The 25392-nt window shown below is 38.4% G+C and overlaps 1 pseudogene; it reads left to right on the top strand.

The window, feature by feature from the left end:
• LOC110310060 (heme transporter HRG1-like) overlaps positions 1-17564 on the top strand; it is a 140915-nt pseudogene extending 123351 nt beyond the window's left edge.
• Positions 17565-25392: the final 7828 nt, after the last annotated feature.

The raw sequence follows: 25392 nt of genomic DNA, 5'->3' as shown, positions 1-25392 counted from the left end.
GAGTTTAATGAAAATGAAGCCACAACATACACAAACCTATGGGACACTGAAAGCATTTCTAGAGGGAAACTCATAGCTCTGAGTGCCTTCAAAAAGAAATTGGAGAGAGCACACACTAGCAGCTTGACAACACATCTAAAAGCTCTAGGAAAAAAGGAAGCAAATTCACCCAAGAGGAGTAGATGGCAGGAAATAATCAAACTCAGGGGTGAAATCAACCAAGTGGAAACAAGAAGAAGTATTCAAGGAATTAACCAAACGAGGAATTGGTTCTTTGAGAAAATCAACAAGATAGATAAACCATTAGCTATACTCACTAGAGGGCACAGGGACATCATCCTAATTAACAAAATCAGAAATGAAAAGGGAGACATAACAACAGATCCGGAAGAAATCCAAAATACCATCAGATCCTTCTACACAAGGCTATACTCAACAAAACTGGAAAAACTGGACGAATTGGGCAAATTTCTAGACAGATACCAGGTACCAAAGTTAAATCAGGATCAAGTTAACGATCTAAACAGTCCCATATCCCCTAAAGAAATAGAAGCAGTCATTAATAGTCTCCCAGCCAAAAAAAGCCCAGGACCAGATGGGTTTAGTGCAGAGTTCTACCAGACCTTCAAAGAAGATCTAATTCCAGTTCTGCACAAACTATTCCACAAAATAGAAGTAGAAGGAACTCTACCCAACTCATTCTATGAAGCCACAATTACTCTGATATCTAAACCACAGAAAGATCTAACAGAGATACAGATCTTCAGACCAATATCCCTTATGAATATTGATGCAAAAATCCTCAATAAAATTCTCCCTAACTGAATCCAAGAACACATTAAAGCAATCATCCATCCTGACCAAGTAGGTTTTATTCCAGAGATGCAGGGATGGTTTAATATATGGAAATCCATCAATGTAATCCACTATATAAACAAACTCAAAGACAAAAACCACATGATCATCTCATTAAGTGCGAAAAAGCATTCGACAAGATCCAACACCCATTCATGATAAAAGTCTTAGAAAGATCAGGAATTCAAGGCCCATACGTAACCATGATAAAAGCAATATACAGCAAACCAGTAGCCAACATCAAAGTAAATGGTGAGAAGCTTGAAGCAATCCCACTAAAATCAGGGACTAGACAAGGCTACCCACTTTCTCCCTACCTATTCAACATTGTACTTTAAGTCCTAGCCAGAGCAATTTGACAACAAAAGGAGATCAAGGGGATACAAATTGGAAAAGATGAAGTCAAAATATCACTTTTTGCAGATGATATGATAGTATGTATAAGTGACCCCAAACATTCCACCAGAAAACTCCTAAACCTGATAAACAGCTTCAATGAAGTAGCTGGATATAAAATTAACTCAAACAAGTCAATGGCCTTTCTCTACAAAAAGGATAAACAGGCTGAGAAAGAAATTAGGGAAACAACACCCTTCTCAATAGTCACAAATAATATAAAATACCTTGGTGTGACTCTAACTAAGGAAGTGAAAGATCTGTAAGATAAAAACTTCAAGTCTTTGAAGAAAGAAATTAAAGAAGATCTCAGAAGATGGAAAGATATCCCATGCTCATGGATTGGCAGGATCAACATTGTAAAAATGGCTATCTTGCCAAAAGCAATCTACAGATTCAATGCAATCCCCATCAAAATTCCAACTCAATTCTTCAACGAATTAGAAAGAGCAATCTGCAAATTTATTTGGAATAACAAAAAACCTAGGATAGCAAAAACTCTTCTCAAGGATAAAAGAACCTCTGGTGGAATCACCATGCCTGACCTAAAGCTTTACTACAGAGCAATTGTGATAAAAACTGCATGGTACTGGTATAGTGACAGACAAGTAGACCAATGGAATAGAATTGAAGAACCAGAGATGAACCCACACACTTATGGTCACTTGATCTTCGACAAGGGAGCTAAAAACATCCAGTGGAAGAAAGACAGCATTTTCAACAAATGGTGCTGTCACAACTGGTTGTTATCATGTAGAAGAATATGATTTGATCCATTCCTATCTCCTTGTACTAAGGTCAAATCTAAGTGGATCAAGGAACTTCACATAAAACCAGAGACACTGAAACTTATAGAGGAGAAAGTGGGGAAAAGCCTTGAAGATATGGGCATAGGGGAAAAATTCTTGAATAGAATATCAATGGCTTGCGCTGTAAGATCCAGCATTGACAAATGGGACCTCATGAAACTGCAAAGCTTCTGCAAGGCAAAAGACACCGTCAATAAGACAAACAGGCCATCAAGAGATTGTGAAAGGATCTTTACCTATCCTAAATCAGATAGGGGACTAATAACCAATATATATAAAGAACTCAAGAAGGTGGACTACAGAAAATCAAATAACCCCATTAAAAAATGGGGCTCAGAGGTAAACAAAGAATTCTCACCTGAGGAATACCGAATGGCAGAGAAGCACCTGAAAAAATGTTCAACATCCTTAATCATCAGGGAAATGCAAATCAAAACAACCCTTAGTTTCCACCTCACACCTGTCAGAATGGCTAAGATCAAAAATTCAGGTGACAGCAGATGCTGGCGAGGATGTGGAGAAAGAGGAACACTCCTCCATTGTTGGTGGGATTGCAAGCTTCTACAACCACTTTGGAAATCAGTCTCGTGGTTCCTTAGAAAATTGGACATAATACTGCCAGAGGATCCTGCAGTACCTCTCCTGGGCATATATCCAGAAGATGTCCCAACCGGTAAGAAGGACACATGCTCCACTATGTTCATAGCAGCCTTATTTATAATAGCCAGAAACTGGAAAGGACCCAGATGCCCCTCAACAGAAGAATGGATACAGAAAATGTGGTACATTTACACAATGGAGTTCTACTCAGCTATTAAAAAGAATGAATTTATGAAATTCCTAGCCAAATGGATGGACCTGGAGGGCATCATCCTGAGTGAGGTAACACAATCACAAAGGAACTCACACAATATGTACTCACTGATAAGTGGATATTAGCCCAAAACTTAGGATACCCAAGATATAAGACAATTTGCTAAATGCATGAAGGAATGAAGACCAAAGTGTGGACACTGTGCCCCTCCTTAGAATTGGGAACAAAACACCCATGGAAGGATTTACAGAGACAAAGTTTGGATATGTGACGAAAGGATGGACCATCTAGAGACTGCCATATCCAGGGATCCACCCCATAATCAGCTTCCAAATGCCAACACCAGTGCATACACTAGCAAGATTTTGCTGAAAGGACCCAGATATGCTGTCTCTTGTGAGACTATGCCGGGGTCTAGTAAACATAGAAGTGAATGCTCACAGTCAGCTAGTGGATGGATCACAGGGCTCCCAATGGAGGAGCTAGAGAATGTACCCAAGGAGCTTAAGGGATCTGCAACCCTATAGGTGGAACAATATTATGCATTAACCAGTACCTCGGAGCTCTTGACTCTAGCTTTATATGTATCAAAAGATGGCCTACTTGGCCATCACTGGAAAGAGAGGCCCATTGGACACACAAACTTTATATGCCCCAGTACAGGGGAACGCCAGTGCCAAAAAAATGGGAATGGGTGGGTAGGGAAGAGGTGGGGGAGGGTATGGGGGACTTTTGGGATAGCAGTGGAAATGTATTTGAGGAATATACGTAATAAAAAATTAAAAATTAAAAAAACCTTAAATTTTGTTTTAGTGACTTTGAAATTGTACAATACATCATAATTTCAAAACTGAAAAAAAAAGACTTAATCTCCTTAGTATTTCCTTTTTTAGTTTTATTTCACCCATATTTTTCTATCCCATTTCCCTAATTGTTCCTTCTTAACTTCCACGTGTATTTTATGTTAATTACACAAAATAAAAACTTAAAGTTGGGCTGGTGAGATGGCTCAATGGGTAAGAGCACCCGACTGCTCTTCCGAGGGTCCAGAGTTCAATTCCCAGCAACCACATGGTGGCTCACAACCATCTGTGACGAGATCTGGCGCCCTCTTCTGGAGTGTCTGAAGACAGCTACAGTGTACTTACATATAATAAATAAATAAATCTAAAAAAAAAAAAAAAAAAAAAAAAAAAAAAAAAAAAAACTTAAAGTTATGAACTTAATATAAAAAAAACAAACATAAAGTCTTTCTGGGTCCGAGTTACCTTGCCAAGTATAATTTTATCCAGTTCCACTCATTTACCTGGAAAATTTACAATTTCATTGTCTTTATATCTTAGTACTATTTCAGTGTCCATATACACCATATTTTCATTACTTCCTCATCAATTGATGGATACCTATGTCGAATTATTTCTTAGTTATAGTGACAAGAGTAGCAATGAGCTTATACATGTGTATATCTGTATAGTAAGATATAAAGTCATTTGGGTATATACTGAAGAATGATGCAGCTGTCATACAGCAGATGTACTTCTAGTATTTTAAGAAACTTTCAGACTATAATGCAATTTTATAAAATGCACACTTATGAAAAAAAGTTTAGTGATGTTTTCACAACCCTAAAATGTATTTGACACCATCAACTTACTTGAAAATGGTAGAGACAGTTGATTTTATCTGATTTTTTTCTATGACAAAAATTTTGAATAAAAGCATTTTGTCAAACTCAGGCTATTTATACTCTGTTCTCTGATAATAATCACTTCATCCCTGATATTTTTTTCACTAGAGGTCATGCTTCAAAATGTGGTAGAGTGTCAGTAAATATAACTAATGATTGGCTGAATATATAGCAGTGCCAGGTATACTTTAAGCTCGTTATATTGTGTATCTTGATATTTTCAAGATAGGTGTTCTATTATTACTGTTTTATGGCTAAAATATCTAGGATATATTGACCAAATAAGTTTCCTGAAAACACAGTAAATAGCTGGGATTTTAGCTCTATCTGTTACCTGTGCTATTAAAAGTATGGTTCATGGTCCAATATCATTATCCAGGAGCTGGTTAGATGCTCAGATATTCACACTGCATCCCATCATATGAAGCAACTTAACAATATGTTATGCAAGACCTACTCTACATCTGACTCCTGTCACATCTTTAATTCAATGCCCTAGAAAGGTTTATAAGGTGGTCTATGTGGACATCATTCATCTCTGGAAATAACAATAATTAATGGTGCTTACTTTCAGTACCTACCCAACACTGCAGTCCTAGATTATCACGTCCATAGTGATTCTCTCTCTCTCTCTCTCTCTCTCTCTCTCTCTCTCTCTCTCTCTCTCTCTCTCTCTCTCTCTCTCTCTCTCTCTCTCTCTCTCCCTCTCTCTCTCCAGGTTAAAAATAAAGCTCTAAGGGTCACCATTGGATACATTAAAGTGACAAGACTTTTTAGATTAACAGTCACTTAGCAATTACTATTGAAGGCATTGATGAGAGAAAACATAAATATTGAAATTATGGAAAGAGTCCTAGATGAGATGAACCAGAGAAGATTTTTTTTAAGACATCTTAGAAATTTGTTAACTGGGGTGACTTATCTTTCTAAACTCTTCCATCAATCAAAAAGAAGACATGACACACAAGTTTGGTGAAATAAAGGAGCCTGTTTATACTCTTAACCAAGATGCATTTGAAATGGAGTGCAAACCTGTGGAAAATCCTAGAGGTCAAGTCATTCGGCACTTTGAGATTGGTCTCTTCTTTGAACTTTACTAATTGTGCAATGTCACTTGTCACTCTGTCTGGTTATCTATGAGATAAAAATAAAAATCTCTATCTGGTGAGAAAGCCAAAACAGTCAAAGGGCCTGCACAAATTTTAATATATTCTGTAAATGTTAGAAATCAGCCCTCTATTTAATCTTGAACCACATCTGTGAGGCAATTTTGAATAAAAACTTAAGCATGTTGAAACTAAGTCACCTGCTTCCTTAATTATCAGGGCAACTTGCCTCTACTTTGGAGAAAAATGAGAAAATTGCAGTAAAATAGGCTAGTATCCAGACTGATAATTTCAAAGAAATATCTAAGAGATGCCCCAGGGGAAAATTAATTCAATTACATGTGGAATATATTTATTATTGTTCTCTTGCCTTGACAACGAGAATTATCCTTAACAGACAGAAAATCAACATATATCTAGTGCACAATACCCTATAGAAAATACTAAATGAAAATCCCACTGCCTAGAAAAAGTTATGTTGCTATGAGTTACCAGTCAGTGAGGTACTGGAGGAACCAAGGCTATTGCAAGTTGCTCTTCATTGCTCACTGTAACTAAATGGTATGACAATATTTCTAAAGACACTATGTGCTTTTGTTGCAGGACAGAGAAATAAGTCTTGGACTGATCAGGAAACTCTCCTGCTGGTGACAGTACACAGACTGAAAGGTGTAATGTAGGTTGATGAGGGAGGTAAGACATTAGTGGTCCTATTCTGCACTGGACCTTGTATATTAAGATACTGGCATGCCAGGCAATAATATGACTGTTTTATGGGGCACTTGTAAATATCAGTGAAATTAGCTGAGTGGCTCAAGAACTTTCCCAAAGCCATTCTGAGAGCCACTTAGGGATCCAGTTCTTCACTAAACTTTCTAAACTATTATGCATTTTATACTGCATTATATTGATCTTATTAGTTACACAGTCACACTAAATTTTGAAAATAGTAATAAATATCATCATTGTTCAGACATTGTTTACTTTATTAATATGGTATAGAATAAATAAAACTCTGAAGGAGTAACAGACACAAGTAGGATAATACAAAAATATGTAATATGAGGTAGATGGAAAAGGAAATTTGGAAAGTTGAGCTTAAGCTGTAGGCTAAGAAATAATTGACAAATTGTATGGTGTTTTAGAAGACTATAGGATAATCAATGAGATTTCAGGTAAGATGTGAATTCGAACTTGAGAAAGACCCTAGATCAGATTAAAAGGGATTGTGTTCAACATGTTGGGAGTCACGAAAGTATTGCTGACTCTGTGTTGAAGGATGGATAGCCTTTGATGATTTCAGTTTAGATTTGTATACTAGAGACATAATTCAGTATTTTGAATACTGAACTTTAAAAATTTTAGGTATAAATGGGATGAAAGTGATTACAACAGAGATAAGAAAACAAGCTAGCACCTATGATAGATAGCATTTGTTTCCCTCCTGGACCCATGTGTAATTTTGTTGGATAAGCTGACCTGTATTTGATTTTAAGTATTCAATTAATTCCTTTCATAGACACAGTCCACATACTTCAGTTGAAGTTATTTCACCTCAGGATTCAGCTATGAGCATGAAATGAGTGCTAGGGTGGCTAGCCAGAGTATTACATATTTCAGGTGATTGATTTGTGATGATTTTTTTCATTAGAAAAATCAATGAAATTCAATGACTTTTTGTTGACTAAAGTTAAGGCAGAAAGGTATTTTTGTTATTGGGTTTAAATCTATGAGGGCTTAGACTTAGTGATGTGGAAAGACTTCTTGTCACCACTGGGAGTCTGAAGATGAGAACAATGTAGATTTGAGCAAAGCCAGGAGACATAGCCAATATTAGGTCAAGCCATGCATGAAAGCTATAGAGGAAATGTATTCAGCTAATCATTTCTATATGTTCTTGAAGACTATGTTGAAGTGGAAACATCACATGTGCTCTAAACCAGATTAAACCAAGATGGTTTTGAGGAGACAGCCTCTGGTGATATCACTTCTGAGTCTCAGCCTGGTCTACAGCTTGAGCCACTTGAGTTGATTCCCCTTCAAACACTACGGAGTGTCAAGTGTCTTAGTGCTCTGTTCCTGTGACAGAGATGGGAAATTCCCTCTTGCCACCTAGTAGAACTTCTTTGCAGTTTTCTTAGTTCTGTAAGTGGCAGAGCATTTAAAATATACTATGTTCTAGTAGAAGAGTCATAGCCAAAAGGAATTTCTCAAACAGCTGCCTAATTATTCTCCTTTCTGGAGAAACTCATAGGGGCCCTGAGTTGGCTATACATCCACCTCCCTTTACAGTAAGGAAGATCATTCCATGAAAAATTCATTAGTGCCTTGGGTCTCAAGTGCTCTATTCCCCTGCCCCAGAGGGTTCATAACTCCAGCTGAAAAGATGATAAATTTAATCTGCAGAGAGAAATGCATCTCTTAACACTCCATCTTTCCAGACAGATGGTGAGATGTACATTTGCTTCTAGTGATGTGCACTGCGTTACCTGTCTGTTCTTTTGTTTGTAGCAATAAGAATGTGTAGAAAAGTTATTAACAGATGGTAGAAATGAGCATTTGTTTGAATTATATGGCAACATTTTGCAGAGTAGAATTTAAAATCCTGTACTTAGGCTTTCATGCACGGCAATAATGTGGTGGGTTATAGTCCTAATGTGTTAGAAGCAAGTAGAATTTCTCTCCTTTATGATGTAGACTTGATGGAAACATTTGGTATATTCGCCTAATGAAGTCATGCTTCATCCATCTCAGAGAACACATTCCATTTGATTCAATTCTTCTAGCATTACTAAGCTCTGCATTGGTTTCTAGGAATATAAATGTGAAAAAAGGGACTTTTTTTGTTGTTGTTCTTGTCAGGTTCAAAAATTGGTAGTGTTGAGAAGCAAGCAGACACAGCTTTAGAGCACATGCAGCTGAATGGGCCAGTCGAAGCTCATGACAGTCACACACTTGGAGATTCTGGACTATACAAAAGGGAAAAAGAAAAGGTACAGTACTTGGAATTGGCCTTAGGAAAATAAAGTGGAACTCATAAATACTGCTGGAGGTCTCACTGGACTCCAGAAGGAAAGCATAGCTTGTACAAAGATAAGGGGACTTATGACAGTGCTTGACTGATGTGTGACTCATTATGTATGAAGAATAGTATCCAGAAAGGGTATGGGTTAAGAAAAGAGGATGGGAGTTTGCCAAAAAGATAAATAGGAAGGCAGTTAAGATATCCCAGATGAAGACTGTGTGACCGCTATTAGGAGGGAGAATTGGGGTCAGCAAGGCATTGGAGAAGTTGGAATAGACAGAAAAGAGTGGGCATGTCAAAGTCACTGTATGGGTCTGTTTAGTGACTGGGAATGTTCTCATGTGCCACATGTGCAGCCTGCTTCTCTAGGGCACACATTTCTATCTGCATTGGTTTGGCTTCCTGGAAACAGATCAGGACCTTCTCCCCTACAGATTAGGATATTGTTTCAGGAACAGTGAGTCAACTTTCAGAGAAGTGTTCACACTGAAGTGATGGTTTTTTTTCAATCTTATTAATGTGGGTAAAATTTGCTTTTTTCACTAACCTGACTTTTGTACACATTTCATTTTAATGGCAGCTTAGAGGATGAAGAAACTCATTTGTAAGTCCCTTCATATGGCAAAACCCCAAGGTCAGATTTTGATTTTCAATCATACTCAGCTGGTCACTTTCCCTTCAGTTGATTGGAAGACTGAATGTTTTATTTGGGTCATGGAAGGGCTCTGTCCCAACTTTATTTGCTCCTCTGTAGTGTTCCCTGTCTATCAGTCTTCTATCTTCAGATTTCCATCCTCAGCCCTTGGATTTTGCAAAGACCATGTATAGCTAAACACAACCTCCATACTTGTAGACACCACTCTCTACTGAGTCACATGGCTACAGTTTTCTATCAGTCAATCTTAAAATAGATATCTACCTGGGGAAGGCTCTAATGAGCCTTTTCTCAAAGTTTTACACAGCACATCATTCTATCATCCTTTAAAATATATAAAACTGGCTAATTCCAAATAGCTAATAGGCATCCTATCACTTCCTAGGGGTGTCTAATTGTGCATTTAAACTGATGATAGATCCAGTAAATCTAAGGATCATTAGGTACATGAAATATTTTAAAAAGTGACTCCTACCAATTTTTATTGTAAGTTGATTCTTTATCCAGTGGTAGGCAAGAAAGGAACTAGATATTTGGTTTCTACTATTCTCTAGTATTCATTATCCAAGTTTGAAGTTTTTCGTTTAGTTCATATACATATTCTTAAAAGGTACAGAGTCAAAAGCTCAAAATATTATGTAAGCTGTCTGATACACCACAATTAATAAGTATGAAATAGCATCTGTAGCCAGGACTTCAAAATTCATGTCCTTTTAAGAAAGAGAAGAATTACCCAGGGAAATTTCTTTCTGGTCTAAAAGGGTAAAAATGCAGTAATGGGTCTGAATTCCTAGGAGGTCTCCATTGTCACCTTTGTTCTTTCAGAAATAGAATAGAGACAAATGTATTCATCAACAGCTTTTCACAGAAGGAATTCACACAATGACGAAATGGGAAAAGACCCAAATGACACTATTATAAGCATGGAGGAAAACATCTATCTGTATTGAAAAAAAAAAAAAAAAAGGAACCTTTTAGACAATTCAAGAGAAATACTTACTCTGAATTCAAAACCAGGAATAATTTCTTTTCTGCAATGAATCAGTTTATGGAGTTTGAATTTTACCAGAGAAATTTGCACAATATTTTATGATCTGCCTGGGGCAAGATAATTTCATCATTACAATTAAGTCAATAATGATAATAAAACCTGGTAACATGAGTCTCTTTCCATAATAACCATTCTCTTGAATATAGGTGCCCCTCTTTGCATACAAAGTACTTTTGTTAATGCAAGTTCATTTTACCCTCACAACCAAGCAAATAGGTATTATTAATACCTTGCTTAAAGTAAAATGTTAGGGCTCCTAGAGGGAAGATATTAGAGATGATGGGTGGAATTTTGATCTCTAAGCCCTCTCCTCTATTATATACTGCTTTCCTCCAAAATAGTTTTCCAAACCATTGGCATCGTTATGCAACATCTAAACTCTGTGTGATTATTATCTTTAATTTTAATTAAAATATAAATACATTCGTTTCTATTTTCCTTCCCTATCTTTAACCCTTCCCATGTTCCTTTCCACCAACCCCCTCTCTAGGCACCCTTGTCATTTCCTCTCAAATTTATAGTCTCTTTTTCTTTGATTATTATTGCTACATTTATAAATATATATAATCACATAATATATAAGTACAACTTGTTGAGTTTATTGGAATTGCCTGTAATGTATATAATTCCAGGGCTGATCACTTGGAATTAGATAGCCAAATAGGTGGCTCTTCCCTGGGGAAGTCATACTTTCTTTCTCTTGGTATTTCTTAGTTACTGATAGTTTTTAATCTAGGGGTGGAGCTTAGTGCAATTTCCCCCTTCTGTTTTAACATACCTAATGGTGTTATTATTGCTCAGGTCTTGGTTAAGCAGTCATATTGTTGCGGTATCATAAATGAAGCTTCTCTGTCATTGCCAGAAAGCATGATCTCACAGAAGTTTTCTTGGTCCTCTGGTACTTAACAACGTTTTTTGCCTCCTGTTGTAAAATGTTCCCTGACCCTTGTGTGCAGGAGATGTGAGATAGATGTCTCTGTTGTCTGAGCATTCATTGATTACTAGAATAATCTCTGCGTTTTTTACCACCTGTGATTTTTGGTAATGATCTCCATTTGCTGCAGAGAAGTTTCTTTGACGAAGAGTGGGAACCACACTTACCTGTGGGTGTGGAAATAAATTTTAAAATTCAGTTAGGAATTACACTCGCTTACTAAAGTAGAGAAAACGAGGTTCTCACTAAGATCCATAGCATCACTAACCCTAGGTAATTGACTAGGTTTATACTACTAAGCATGATTTTCCTCCTGTTTGTAAGCATTTTTTTGTGTTTTGTTTTGTTTTGTTTTGTTTTGTTGGTTTTTTGAGACAGGGTTTCTCTGTGTAGCCCTGGCTGTCCTGGAACTCACTCTGTAGACCAGGCTGGCCTCGAACTCAGAAATCTACCTGCCTCTGCCTCCCAAGTGCTGGGATTAAAGGCATGTACCGCCACTGCCCGGCTCTGTTTGTAAGTCTTAAGTGCAACTAGACAGCTGTTGTTTACCACCGAGGTGTGAGTACCACTATTATATCTTTGTATTATATGTTTGAATTCTATAATGGATTGATTTTTTTCCTGAAGATTCCCTCATAATCAGCATCTCTACAATCCACCTAATTTTGGAATCAATAGATAGGGGAGTTGACAGGTCCGTAGAATGCTTAAGTCTTTCTTTGATGATTGATATAAAAGGTGTATTCTCTTGGGGTCATGGAAGAAGAGTGCACATGACTTAGGGTTAGTTAGTAATTTAATTTAATTGAAGATCAAACAGAAGTAATATAAAACATTTTTGTTTTCATCTGGCTACTTTGGGGTTCAGTGGTACCCCTTAGCTGCCCAGAGCTAGCATACTCTGTCTTGGAACAAGAGCAAAAAGGTTATGAAGGAAAAAGAGAAGGATTTCAGTGGCCTGATTCTAAATATTATTTTCAAAAATAAGATCTTGTGAAGAAATTTTAGGAGAAAAAAACCACATCATTTTTTAATTTTTGCTCTCTTTTTAAATGTATTCACATGGGTTATACTGGACACCATTTTTTATAAACACAAAGTCAATTTTTATAAAGATGCAAGAAACATTTTATGTAACAAAAGAACATGATAAAACCTCTTAATTGTAAGCTTTTGTCTTTTTTTAGGCACACATAAACTTATGGTATGACTTAAAATCAATTAGATTTATGATGTAACACAATTTACTGTGGAGATAATGGTGGAAAGCTGCAGAAATTCTCTAAGCTTGACTCCTGTTATTTGATAGATGCCACGTTACTAAGTCAAATCTTCAAAAATGACTCTAAGGAATATATTTATCTGTGTTATGCTGAAGCTCTTGTGGTCATAACTGCAGGGAGATGAGTACACATGATTTACGGTTAGCTAGTAATTTAATTTAATTAAGGATCGAACAGAAGTAAAATCAGACATTTTTCATTTTCATTTGGCTACTGTAGGGTTCTGTAGCTGCCTAGAGCTAATATATACTGTCCATCTGTTTTTCTTTTACTTAATTATTATTTACTTTAAGATCCCATGAATATTGGTTGTCAATTTTACAGGAACTAGAATCACCAAGGAGACAAATCTCAGGACAGTATTTTAAAGGAAGTTTCCAGCTTATGTTAACAGAGATAGAAAGATCCATCCAAACTGTGGGCCACACCATCCGTGCCCTGGGAATCTGGCTGAGTTAAAAGGAAAACATTTGAAATGTAAATAAAAAATATGTAATTAAAAAAATAAATAAATAACAAAGAATCACTCAAAAAATACTACGGTTTCATAAGACTTCCTCATATACTCTTAGCTTTAGTTAACTTACCTGCAAATTTCTTCCTCAATGTCCCTGTCCCCATACCCCTGTGCCAATACCCCTCTTCCCATGTGCCTGTCCTCGTTCCCACCTAAATCTTTAGCTCCCACTATTCTCCTCCACTTTGTTCCTATCATATATTGTATTTTGCTCATTGTATATTTATTTGAGATGTAAGTTTGTAGGTTTAGATGTACATGCATAGTTCACTTTATTTAACCCCTAGTCCTGGCCTTTACCACTCCACCTCCAGTCAGTTCACTACTGTCTTGAACATGTCTGCCCCAGTATTCTCCTTCTCCGCTTTCATTTCACATATATTCTATTATCCCCCCATTTCCTGGATGTATTCCCTCTGCCAATGGTCAGATTCTAGTTTCCTGGTTTCTTCAAGTTAGACACACTAAACAAAAGAAATTAAGTATAACTTTGTTGAAATCCCAACTTGTGTATGCCACAGTTTTTGCCTCTCTCTATATCACTAAGATGTAAAACACTTAAAGAACAGGTGAACCCTCTGAACTTCTATATTCTGTATTAAGTTCATGGGAAACTCCATATTTTGGGAATTCCAAAGCTAAGGGGCCAGGGTAAAAATCTGAATGAAATTAGCTCAAAAATATATATTTATTTAAAATGTAAACAATAAGTAGAAATTAAAAGTGATATAGATAACACAATACATGGGACTGTGTTATATAAAAGTGCAAATCAAAAAACTATGAAAATAATATTTTCTTAACTGAGACATTGAATTATTTTAATATTTGTCGTGTACTTTGGGTGCATGTACATAATCACTGTTTCAAGTTAAAATGTAGGGCTGGAGTGATGGCTTGATGGCTTGGAGCCCTCTTGCTGCTCTTTAAGAAGACACAGGTTCAGCTTAGAACACCGCATGGTAGCTCACAACATTTTTTAAAACCCAGAGAGTCTGACACCCTCTTATGCTGTACACATGCATACATGTAGGCAAACACTAATATACACAAAATAAAAATGTATTTTAGGTTGAAATACTCTGTAATTATCCATTTCTAAAGTGATTAAATCTTCTCTACTTGGGTTGATTACAGATTTGATTTTTTACTATTGGCAGTTCAGAACATTCAAGTTTTATCTTTTGGTTCTTTTTTGAAAATGTAGCAGACCTTTGTCCAATTTGGAGGAAGCCCCCCGGACAAAGTTTCTTTCATCTATGAACTGTAATTCTTGGGGATGAATTGACCTTTCTTTCATAGTGACTAATCTTCAACATGAGTTGTGAGCATTGCTTAGTCACTGGTGCAACTACTGATGCACTAAGAGACACAGTGGCCCTGCAGTCTTGTGGCCCAGTGGCAGGTGCATCCAGTCCTGATATTAGTCTAACTGTTCCTGGAAAACTTTCATGCCCAAAGTGGCTGACAATGGATATTCTGTGACAATACTTGTGTATGCCCTAATCCCAAAGAAGTTGCTCTAATACCAGAGGGATAAAGTTTCTACTGAGAACAAAGGAAATGGGCAAAGAGAGGGGGCTTCCTTTTCTCTTAGTTCTTTATATAGGCTGCCACCATAAAGGTGGATCTTGCCACCTCAAAAGTTTAAAGATGGTTTAAAGGTGGGTCTTCCCATTTAATACTTTATTCAAGAAAAACCACTCACTGGTGTAGCCAGCTGCTTGAGTTTTAATAAATTTCAGATGAAGTCAAATTGACAACCAAGGTAATCCTTCTTAACTTGTTACTTTGTTTATTCCATTAAGGAACTGGACTCACTCAGCTTCAACCACCTTAACGTTTGATTACCTAGATTCTCTCCTTTTCTGTCTTCAAAATTCCCATCTATTCTTACCTCTTAAGCTCTGCATATGCAAGTTTTAGTCAATTATTTAAGTTGTGCAATTGGACACAGCTATACACATACTCATCAAAACTGCTGCCAATGGTTTGGAACTACATTAGATTTATTAGTCACTACAAGACAAAGAGGAATCTTTATTAAATTTCATTTTATTATGGGTTACAGTATGTGGATTTAGGTCTTTAAATCAAAGTAACAGAAACATCTAGGAATAGAAAGAGCAGATTGACCTAACAAAGAAGCCATTGGTCTGCACGTGTAAACCTGCTGCAGCCAGTTTGTGTCTTGGTGACACTGTATAGTCACTCATTTTTAGCCTTGGTGTGAGAATTTGTCCTGATGATTAGTTTTTATAAAAAAAACAAAACAAAACAAAACACTAAGCATAGATTCTTAAGTTTCCACTGGAGGTGACAGAAGTCTTCTTACACTATCTTATGGTATATGGGAGAGTGTAAAGATTCAACTTACATTTGAATGGTTAACAAGATCATATATATATATATATAAACTATGTCCAAGATTGTTGTTCTAGAATATTCCAGACACATAGACACTTCAAAGTCTCACCACAAGGAGTCACTGTCTTTACCTATAACATATACAAATTAATTCCTAAGTAGTTGATATCTCTTTCCCTCTTTCCAGGACCACCTGTCTATGTAAGCATTTATGAAAAGATAGTCCTGCAACATATGGACTCATAATGGCTGGATGTATAGGAGTGTGACAAATTCAGAGAGAGAAATCTCTCAGTGTACAATGCTTCATTATATAAACGTGCTCTTAAGTTTCTAGACCCTATCTTCTAACCCTTGTAGTAAATATTCAATAAAGTCATGCAATACACTTTAGAAATTTTATTTTTTGCAATCCTTCTATAAGTATTACACGTTTTAAAAAGGAATCTTTTTGTCATGTTACTTCTGTGTCTTCCTTTGCTATTTTTCCTTTTGGTTGGATAACTTACATTTTCTTTTTTATAGTCTTGAAACCTGCACTCTTTATTTGCTTGGGTAAAATGTGGCACTTCTGAGTCAATTTGAGTTTGCAAGCAACAATAGGCTGTGGGTGAGTAGAAATATAAATTAGACCCGAGTTAAAGAGCTGCTGGGTAGAGTGGGGCAGGAGAGCTATTCAGACACAGCAGTCAGGTTCCACACCTCTAAATGCTAGGCAGAGCATCACAGCTGAGAAATTAATTTCTCCCCTATGTGGGTTCATTACACCGATCTTAAGTTAAAAGCTGTTCTGGAATCTAATTCTCATTCTAGTCTCTGCTGCCATTCACAGGCAAGGTAGGTGATGGGGATGGATCATCTCCAGTGCCATAGAAGGCCAGATAAACGGAAGTCCTTGTCCTAGACAATCAAGGTAGATAAAAATCATTCTGACAGTCTAATACTAACAAATAAATACCTCCTTAATGAATTGTATAAGATATTTTGAAATTATAAAGGCAATACACACCTTTGGTTATGTTATCAAATCACTCAGATCTACTTACATCAGACAAAGATATGCTTAATTTTTAGAAGAAGTTCTTCCATAGTTCTCATGAACCTAGGTTATATGGAATACTAGATTCCTGAAGGCAGACTTTAAAATTTGTATTGTTGTATCTGTAGTCATCAGTATAGGTATTACCCTGTAATTCAGTAAATACTTTCTGAATTACTCATATTATCAGCTCCAATAAGGACTGTCCATATTTGTATACTACTGCAATTGAAATGCATCTTACACTTTGTAGCTGCTCACAACATAGATAGCAAGTGTTTTTTTTTTTCCCAATAGACAAAGGTAATTGATCAGTGTGTGTGTGTGTGTGTGTCTGTGTGTGTCTGTGTGTGTGTGTTGGATTTATTGAGAAAGAAAGCATAATGTTTACTTTTAATTTAAAAAGAAACAAATTTCGAAAGACTGAGGAGATAGCTTAGAGGTCACCTGATTTTGACAAGGTTCTTTAAATTCTGTGCATTAGTCTCTTTGGATTAAGATTCAGCACAGTCGGTGTGGGGCTTAGGCTCCAGCTCAGGCAGTGCACCTGTGACTTGGTGGCACTGCTCCTCCGCTGCCCCATAGCCCCCTCCGAGTTGCAGCTCGGCCTCTGCACGGCCTACTCAGGCTTCATCTTGGTGGCCACCTTCTCCATCTTCTTCGTCTGGACGGTGGTCTACCGACAACTAGGGACTGTGGTGATGGAGGAGGTCTCGCAGGTGTTCTGCCACTGTGGGTCTTGGTGTATCACATGATGTACATGCAGGATTACTGGAGGACCTGGATTAGAGGGCTTCGTGGCTTCTTCTTCGTGGGTGCTCTCTTCTCCACAGTCTCCATTTCCGCCTTCTGCACCTTCCTGGCATTGGCCATCACCTAGCACCAGAGTCTCAAAGACCAGAATAGCTACTACCTCTCTCCTGTATTTGGAGCTTCATTTCCTTCAAGTGGGCCTTCCTACTCAGACTCTACTCCCACTGCTACCGGGCTGCCTTCGCAAACATCAGCATCCTCAGTGATTTCTAACCCAGGGAATGAGGTCACTACAGCCTGGGGGCCCTCCGGATCTGGACTCAGCTTCTGAGTCAGCAAGGAAGCTCTCCCCAACCCCCAGGGACTCCATAGCCATGGCAGAGTACATGGGCCCGTTCAGTTTCTCAGAAATCTGTCTGGTCCCCTTTTGGGGAAGACACAGAGCTGTTAAAGGGGTAGTGCCCATATGCCCATTAGCCGGCCTAGAGGACAGCTTAGACCTTTCCAAATGGATCTATTTTCTTAGCCCTCTGAAGCATCTCTGTAAGTAGGGCCATGACAATCTATTCAATGGGTAGGATTGGAACTATGGCTAGTGACAGGGCCTGGGACAGGCTTCTTTGCTACTCCAGACTTCATTGAAGCTGGGGGCGGGGGGAGTCACCAAAGGTCTGGTCATCCCTCCTACCTTCCCATCCAGAGTCTGTTTCCCATGAGGGTTGCTAGTGCTAGCCAATCATTCTCATGTGTCGAACATGCACACATGACCACTTACACCAGAGCAGGACTCCTCAGATGAGCCTAGACTTGAGGATCACACACCCCTGCACTTAGAAGGGCTTTGAGATTGGGGGTAACCTGGTGGGGGCAAGTGGGATCTGCCCATCTGTACTGAGTCTCCAACCTTGCACCTCACCTGCCCCTCACTGCATAAGTCCACCCTGAATGTGAGAACCTCCTGCCTGAACCAGATCCCGACTCTGATCTTTCACCTTCTCTTTCTCCTGAAGGAACCCTTCTGAGTGGACACGGACTCAAGGCCTTATCTAAGCAGAGAGGGAGGGCAGGAGCTGCTACTCTTCTCTGTATCCTTCTCTGGTTAGTTGCCACTTTGCACGTCTACTCTTCCACTTGGTCAACCCCCCACCCCCACCCCCCAGTCTCCAGCTTTCTGCCTTACCTGTGTCATGAGGACTTAAGCAGAAATAAATACAGCAGCCATTTTAACCAGGGCATTTCTTTGTGTGTGTGTGTGTGGGGGGGGGGAGTCTTGAGAGGTGACAAGAGTGGGTAAGATGAGGGCTCTAGCTGTCTGATCATCTCCTTAATTTTGGGGCTACTGGGCGGTGCCCCCCATCTCCGGTCCCCTATAGGAAGATCACTAGCTCAGATCTCTTTTGTTCTAGTTCTGTCCCATCTCTGCACCCTAAGCTAAGGCAGATGGGAAAGGGGATCTTTCTTCCTTCCTTTCTTTCTTTCTTTCTTTCTTTCTTTCTTTCTTTCTTTCTTTCTTTCTTTCTTTCTTTCTTTCTTTCTTTCTTTCTCTCTCTCTCTCTCTCTCTCTCTCTCTCTCTCTCTCTCTCTCTCTCTCTCTCTCTCTCTCTCTCCCTTCCTTCCTTCCTTCCTTCCTTCCTTCCTTCCTTCCTTTCTTTCTGTTTTGTTTTGTTTGTTTTTGTTTTTCGAATCAGGATTTCTCTGTGTAGCCCTAGCTGTCCTAGAACTCACTGTGTAGACCAGGTTGGCCTCAAACTCAGAAATCCGACAGCCTTTGTCTCCCAAGTGCTGGGATTAAAGGTGTGCACCACCACTGCCTGTCTTTTTTTTCTACCCCAGCCAGACTGCTTGGGGCTCCAAGGTACCTGGTGACCAGGATGTATAGATTCAGAAGCAGAAAGGCAGCAGCTAGCACCTCCCTTTCACGCTGGGTACACTTATCCTGGCCTGTGTTTGCCTTACCTGTCCTTTACAGTGTATGCTCAAAACATTGTGGGACTTTAGAGAAGGGAAGGATAGGAGCAGTGTATACTTCTAGAGCCTTCTGCTGGTAGACACCCCTACTGATACAGGAGGCAAAGACTACTGACCTCCCGACTAGGACTTAAACCCAACTGTGTCCTCTTCATGACCTTTTGGGGTGTCTTAGCAAACTGAATCTGAGATCTGGCTCCCAAATCCCACAGGGCCTAGTGTGTAGGGCTCAGCCCGGGGCTATCTCCCGTTTCACCTGGGTTGCTTAGCATGTATTTAGAGTGGTTTCTTTCTGCATGTAGTAGTCATGGAAGGACAAGGGACTAGAGGGTCTGAGTGAGGTCCAGACTTGTCTCTTTTCCCCAGCCCATCACAGGATGCTGATTGCACATCCACCCCACTGACAATATCCCACCAACATCCAGGAGGTGTTCTCCCAAGGACTTTAAAGCAAATAAAACATATTTTGTTCAGAAGGAAAAAAAAAAGATTCCACACAGTCATTTGTTGTTTGTTCATGTCCTGAATTCACATATATAAGTCCTTATCGCAGAGGTTTCTGATAGAGATGCTAACACCCACATGAAGAAAGCACATCCTTTCTTAAGATGTGCATCCTTTTACTGGGTGGAGAAAGAACTGGGACAAGTGAGAGACCAAGAAAGCAGATCGTAAGGAAGAATTCGAGGGGGCAGAGATGAGGATACAGGCTGAGGAAGTGAGCTGGAGAGAAGGAATCAGAGTGAAGAGGCTTCAGCTCATAAAGCTCAGAAACTATTCCTCGTCCCAACTAGAAGTGAGGGAGAGGAGGCACAATACACCCCAGGGCCAGAGAATGACAGACAAGAGAGACAGTGAGGACACCTTATAATCAAGATAGATTCATGAACATTGTTCCTCAAACCAGAGCAGAAGGCCGAGCACAGCCTGTAGAGATGCTGTAACATTTTGGCATGGATATGAGTGTTGGCAGACACATCTCCAAACCCAGGCTTGAGAGGGACTTTTTAAAGTATAGACTTTGCCTCCTTCTCCATTTCCCCTTATTCTCTACAAAGTTACGAATGCTTTGAGGGCAAGCAGTGTCTCCTTACCTTATCATTATTATCATCTACCACAAGGCCTACCTATAATACCTATAATAGGAACTAACAAATATCTGCTGAATGATGGATTATGAAACTTCCAGACTACATGAACTAAGTTCTTACCTTTCAAAGGCTTAAATGATATACAAGGTGTGTCAGCTAAGACCGACATGTGTTTACTACTTATCAAGACATGATTCATTCACCCCTTGTTGTTCCTTTTTCCTCTTTCAATCTCCCTATATATAAATTTAAATATGTGGCCATTGAATTAGATGGTCATAAATAATGTTGGGTATTGATTTATTTAAAATACCTTTGACGTGGGTAAATGTATCAGGTTTTGACCACAGACCTTTTCTACATATCAGAATTACAATTTCCTGACCGTGCACTGCATGATCTAAGTAGCAGGACAGGATGATTTAGGAAGGATTTCCCCTATGTAAAGTATAGTTGTCTGGTGAAGGACAACAACAAAAAGATGGCACTTGCAGTTTCAAGCTCAGCCTCCCTATGAGACTTCTGTTGGTGCAGACATAATCATATCTGATAATGGTTACACACGATGACAGCTTTCAATAATGACTGAAGGCAATTTTCTGGGGGATAGATATTCCTTATAATAAAGATGTTAGAGGACAGATATTCCTCATAATAAAGAACATCAAAATGGATTTAATTGAGGAGAGCATCATAGATGAAACCCTGTGAAGGGTTCTGAATTTCCTAACACCATATACCTAATATTTTTATGGCTTTATGAGTAGCTAGTGCTTGCTCAACCCTTCAAAGTCAACCAGTCATATTTCACACATTCTTTGTGTGTTTATTCAGCAAATAAATCTTATCCAATAGTAACCAGAGTTGAGGGAACAGAAAGAAATTGTGACACTTAAGAGATAAGAATCCACCCTTGTAAGACATGGCCCAATGAATGTCCTTTCTATCTTTTTATTGGCAAGTCTGCCTCTTTTGGAAAATGGCTACTTAGGGTAGATGCTGTGGACAGGAGATTGGGAAGTGATTATTCCCTGGACTATGATTTGTGTGTGGTTTCAGTTTGTCTGCCACAAATGGAAATTTAATCTCATTATCAGGTACTAAGGGCTAAAAACGTAATCTAATTATAGTGGGAACTTTAGGAAGTGATTAAGACTGTATGCAGTCATTAGGGTTGAGTCCACATAATTAATTTCTAGTAGTTTTCTACCTTTATAGCAATAGGGGAAGAAACTAGAGCAGACACCCACGTGTTCCTTGTCTTCTGCCATATAATGCCCTGTACATATATGCACCTGGTTGTCGATACAATTATAGATGTGAGAATGCAACTATTTGCCCATGAACCTACATATCTGTAAGCCATAATAAAGCAATTTTAAAAATAACTGATCTGGTCTATGTTATTGCATTATTTTTTAACAGGAAATGTGCTAAGAGAACCAGTGAGCTGAAACATGAGTCTCCAGTCTGCCTCACATTGTCACCATGGACTGAGTGGGACAGCCATATTAGAAAAGAGACATCTTCAAAACCAATTAAGAAACATTACCACCAAGAGGTATAGGAGGAGCCTACAAGAGGAAGCCATTTAAGGTAAGCCCAGCAGAGACTGCCATGTGGACAAGGTAAAAGCTCATGATTTTATTGCCTTCATATCAAAATTGGCTTAGAATTGAATCACTTGGCTCTTTCTCTCTCTTTATTGCATCTCAGTTCAGAATGCTCACATCTCTTACCAGCCAACTTTCCCTTAGATCTTCACTTGGGCTTAACAGTCCAGTCTTTGCTAATCATGTTTGTAGTTTTATCCTTTTTTGCAGAAAATAGGCTTAGTCTGCCCACCATTGGCACTCTGTTTCCTGTCATAATGCCACTTTCCCTGGGCATACAAAAATTCCTTGCCCTTCTTTTACTGTGTAACTTTGTGAGCTTTTACTATTTACTTTGTGTGTCTTGTCACATTTCTTGTAGATGTCCAGTGGATCTTAGGACCATTTACTACATTTTCTGCAGTAGTAATTTCACAGAAATATCACATGGACATTTTTAAACCCAAATAGAAAGTCTTTATTGTTAGCCAGCAGCTACACATGAAGCCTGTCCATATCATGCAGCCCTGTTCCTCACAGTTCTTAGCCTTTAATGCACAAAAATGATATTTTGGATGGCACACTTCAGTTAGCAAGATGTACAACTATAGAAGCAAAAAGAAAGTGTTAGTGCATTTGGGGACTTGTCACTTCTCAGCTTCTTAAGCCACATGAAGGAAGTTACTTAGACTTTTGTTACTGTTTTGACAGACCAGCTAGGTCTTTGTTCCTTTTTTTTTTTTTTTTTTTTCAGATATTGTTGCCTAGGTGCTGGGTTTCAAGGACTGATTGGTGTTTCTGTCTTAGTGTCAGTTGTGTTACAATGTGGGAACCTTTTAAAGGCAAATCGAATCAGGATAGGTCAATAAAACAAACATGGTAAAAGAAAGTCTATTGTGTGCAGTGATAGGACCTACCATGCCCACAACAAGATTCCTCTGTCCACTGTAAAAGATCAGAAATGGAGGCCCAGAGGAGGTGGACTGCTTTCACTGGGTCTGAACACAGTAACAGTCTACAGTAACAAATAGTGACCACAAACCTTTACTGAATAAACGTTCTTCCTATGTCCTTTCAAATGATGTCAGGCATCTGATTTGTATCATAAACTGTTTCAATTTTTTTGTGATATACACTATTTACACTATTTAGTTTCTTCCAACAATGAGATGAATGTTGTGTTCCTGCTTTACAAATGTGAAAACTGAGACAGGCAGAAGCTAATCACAAACTTACTAACTATGAAAGCTAGAGTTTTCAATCTAGTTTCAATCTAGATGCTAGAGTTTTCTTCCAGCATCTGCAGTCTTAACCTGTGTGCTGTGTTGTCTATCTATCACCAGTTGTCCTCTCTGTACCCTTATTTAATAAACTTTCCTGGAACTTGATTTTAACACAGAAAGAAATTAACTGTAGGAAGACAAGGCTTAATATCAAGTAATATATAAATAAGAAAGAAGTGAGTGGAAGCCTGTTGCTGCTTGTATTATGCTAATTAGATTCCCATCACCACCAGCACCAAAACAAAAAGCAAAAAAAAAAAAAAAAAAAACAAAACAAACAAACAAAAACGTTTGCAGAGTCCCTCAGGTAAGACTGAGGGACCACACCCCCAGTTGATTTTGATTGGTAAATAAAGTTGCTGGCAACCAATGTCTGGGCAGGGAGACAGAGGTGGGACTTTTAAGATTCCCAGGCAAGGGATAAGGAAGGAGGAAGAGAAGGAAGGAGAGGCATGTTCCATGCCAGGAGAAAGTGAAGGAAAAAGAATAAGCTGTGCTCAAGAAGGTGTGGAATAGAGAGTAGCCCAGCCATTGAGTTGTTTAAGGATATAAAATTATGAAGGCGGTGTGTGTGTGTATGTGTGTGTGTGTGTGTGTGCATGAGTGCCTGCTCACTCGCTCGCTCTCTAGGGCCATATTGAGTAGTATTAATTGGGTGCTGCCACAGAAGCCTAGCATCCATATATAACAATACTGTCAAACATATGAATGAATTTGTAGCAAAATAGGAGAAATTACAAAACCGATAATTATAATATGCAAGAGAGGAGAGTGATGCTGTGGTGGTTTGAATAGGCTTAGCCCAAGGAATGGGTCTATTAGGAGGCGAGGCCTTGTTGGAGTAGGTTTGTTTTTGTTGGAGGAAGTATGTCATTGTGGGGTTGGGCTTTGAGATACTAGGTACTTGGAAGAGAGTCTTCTTCTGGCTGCCTACATCAAGATGTAGCTCCCTTTCCAGCACCATGTCTTCCTGGATGCTGCCTTGCTTTCCACCCACACAATGATAATGGACTAAGCCAGCTCCAGTTAAATGTTGTTCTTTAGAAGAGTTGCTGTGGTTATGATGTCTCTTCACAGCAATAAAACTCCAACTAAGACAGATCATAAGGGTTATGTGCTTTGTGTCCTTATAAGATTCAAGTAGGCATATTTATACTGAATCCATATCTTCCAAGTGGATGTTAATATTTTAGCATAATCTAAAAGAAGAAGTAAACTTTAAAATATGGAGTGTATTATATATGTATACAAATGTGCATGCAATAACAACTAATAAAAAAGAGGTCATAAATTTAAGAGAGTGAGAGATGATATATAGGATAGTTTGGAGAAAGGAAAGGGAAGGGAAAATGTCGTAATTACACTAGAACTTCAAAAATAAAATTTAAAAAGGAAAATAATTACTAAAAATACTAGAAGAAATAGATAACAAATGGAAAATATGTGATCATTCAAAAGCAGGCAGAATAGAATTAAAAGCTAGAAAATTACAACGTTGAATAAGATGCCACAGAAAATTAAAAACAAGATATCTACAAATTTCAACATTAATTATAAGAATTTTGATTATTTGTGTACTCCCTGTATGAATGTAAGTGTTCAGAAAAGCTAAGGTACTTGTAAAATGTAAAATATGCAAATGCTATGCAATGAAAACTTAATAGCAGAATTTAGATGAGGAAGTCATTGCCTTAGATGTTCCCTCTTGTTGCTATGATAACATAATCCGAGGACAGAGGCTTAAAAGAGAAAGGGTTTGTTTATATCGCAGTTCCTAGTCACAGTCCATTGTGGCAGAGATTTAAGGAACTTAAATGCTCATGTTATATCCTCAACCAAGACCAGAGAGCAATAAGTATAAGCAGCTAGTGCTTGCTCTTTCTACTTTATGCAACCCAGGATGCCCTGCCTATAAAACACTTTCATCCCCAATTGACATATGTCTTCCATATCAGTACATAATCACTGCAGTCCCTTATAGACATCACTAGAGGCTAACCTTAATCCAAATAACATCTTATTGTGCCAAATGTCTGCTTCCTATGTGTCAAGTTGGCAGGTGATGCTAACCATCATAATTATTATTAGGAATTTGAAGAAAACGTCTTTGTAGGGACAAAAAAAATGTCACTATAAAGACACTGTACTAAATTCATCAAAGAGGATG

The sequence above is a fragment of the Mus caroli genome, unplaced genomic scaffold (genome assembly GCF_978045245.1).
Source record: "Mus caroli unplaced genomic scaffold, Mus_caroli_1 scaffold_16, whole genome shotgun sequence".
Taxonomy (NCBI): domain Eukaryota; kingdom Metazoa; phylum Chordata; class Mammalia; order Rodentia; family Muridae; genus Mus; species Mus caroli.
Note: the sequence above shows the minus strand (reverse complement) of the source record. Positions and strands in the feature narration are given on the sequence as shown.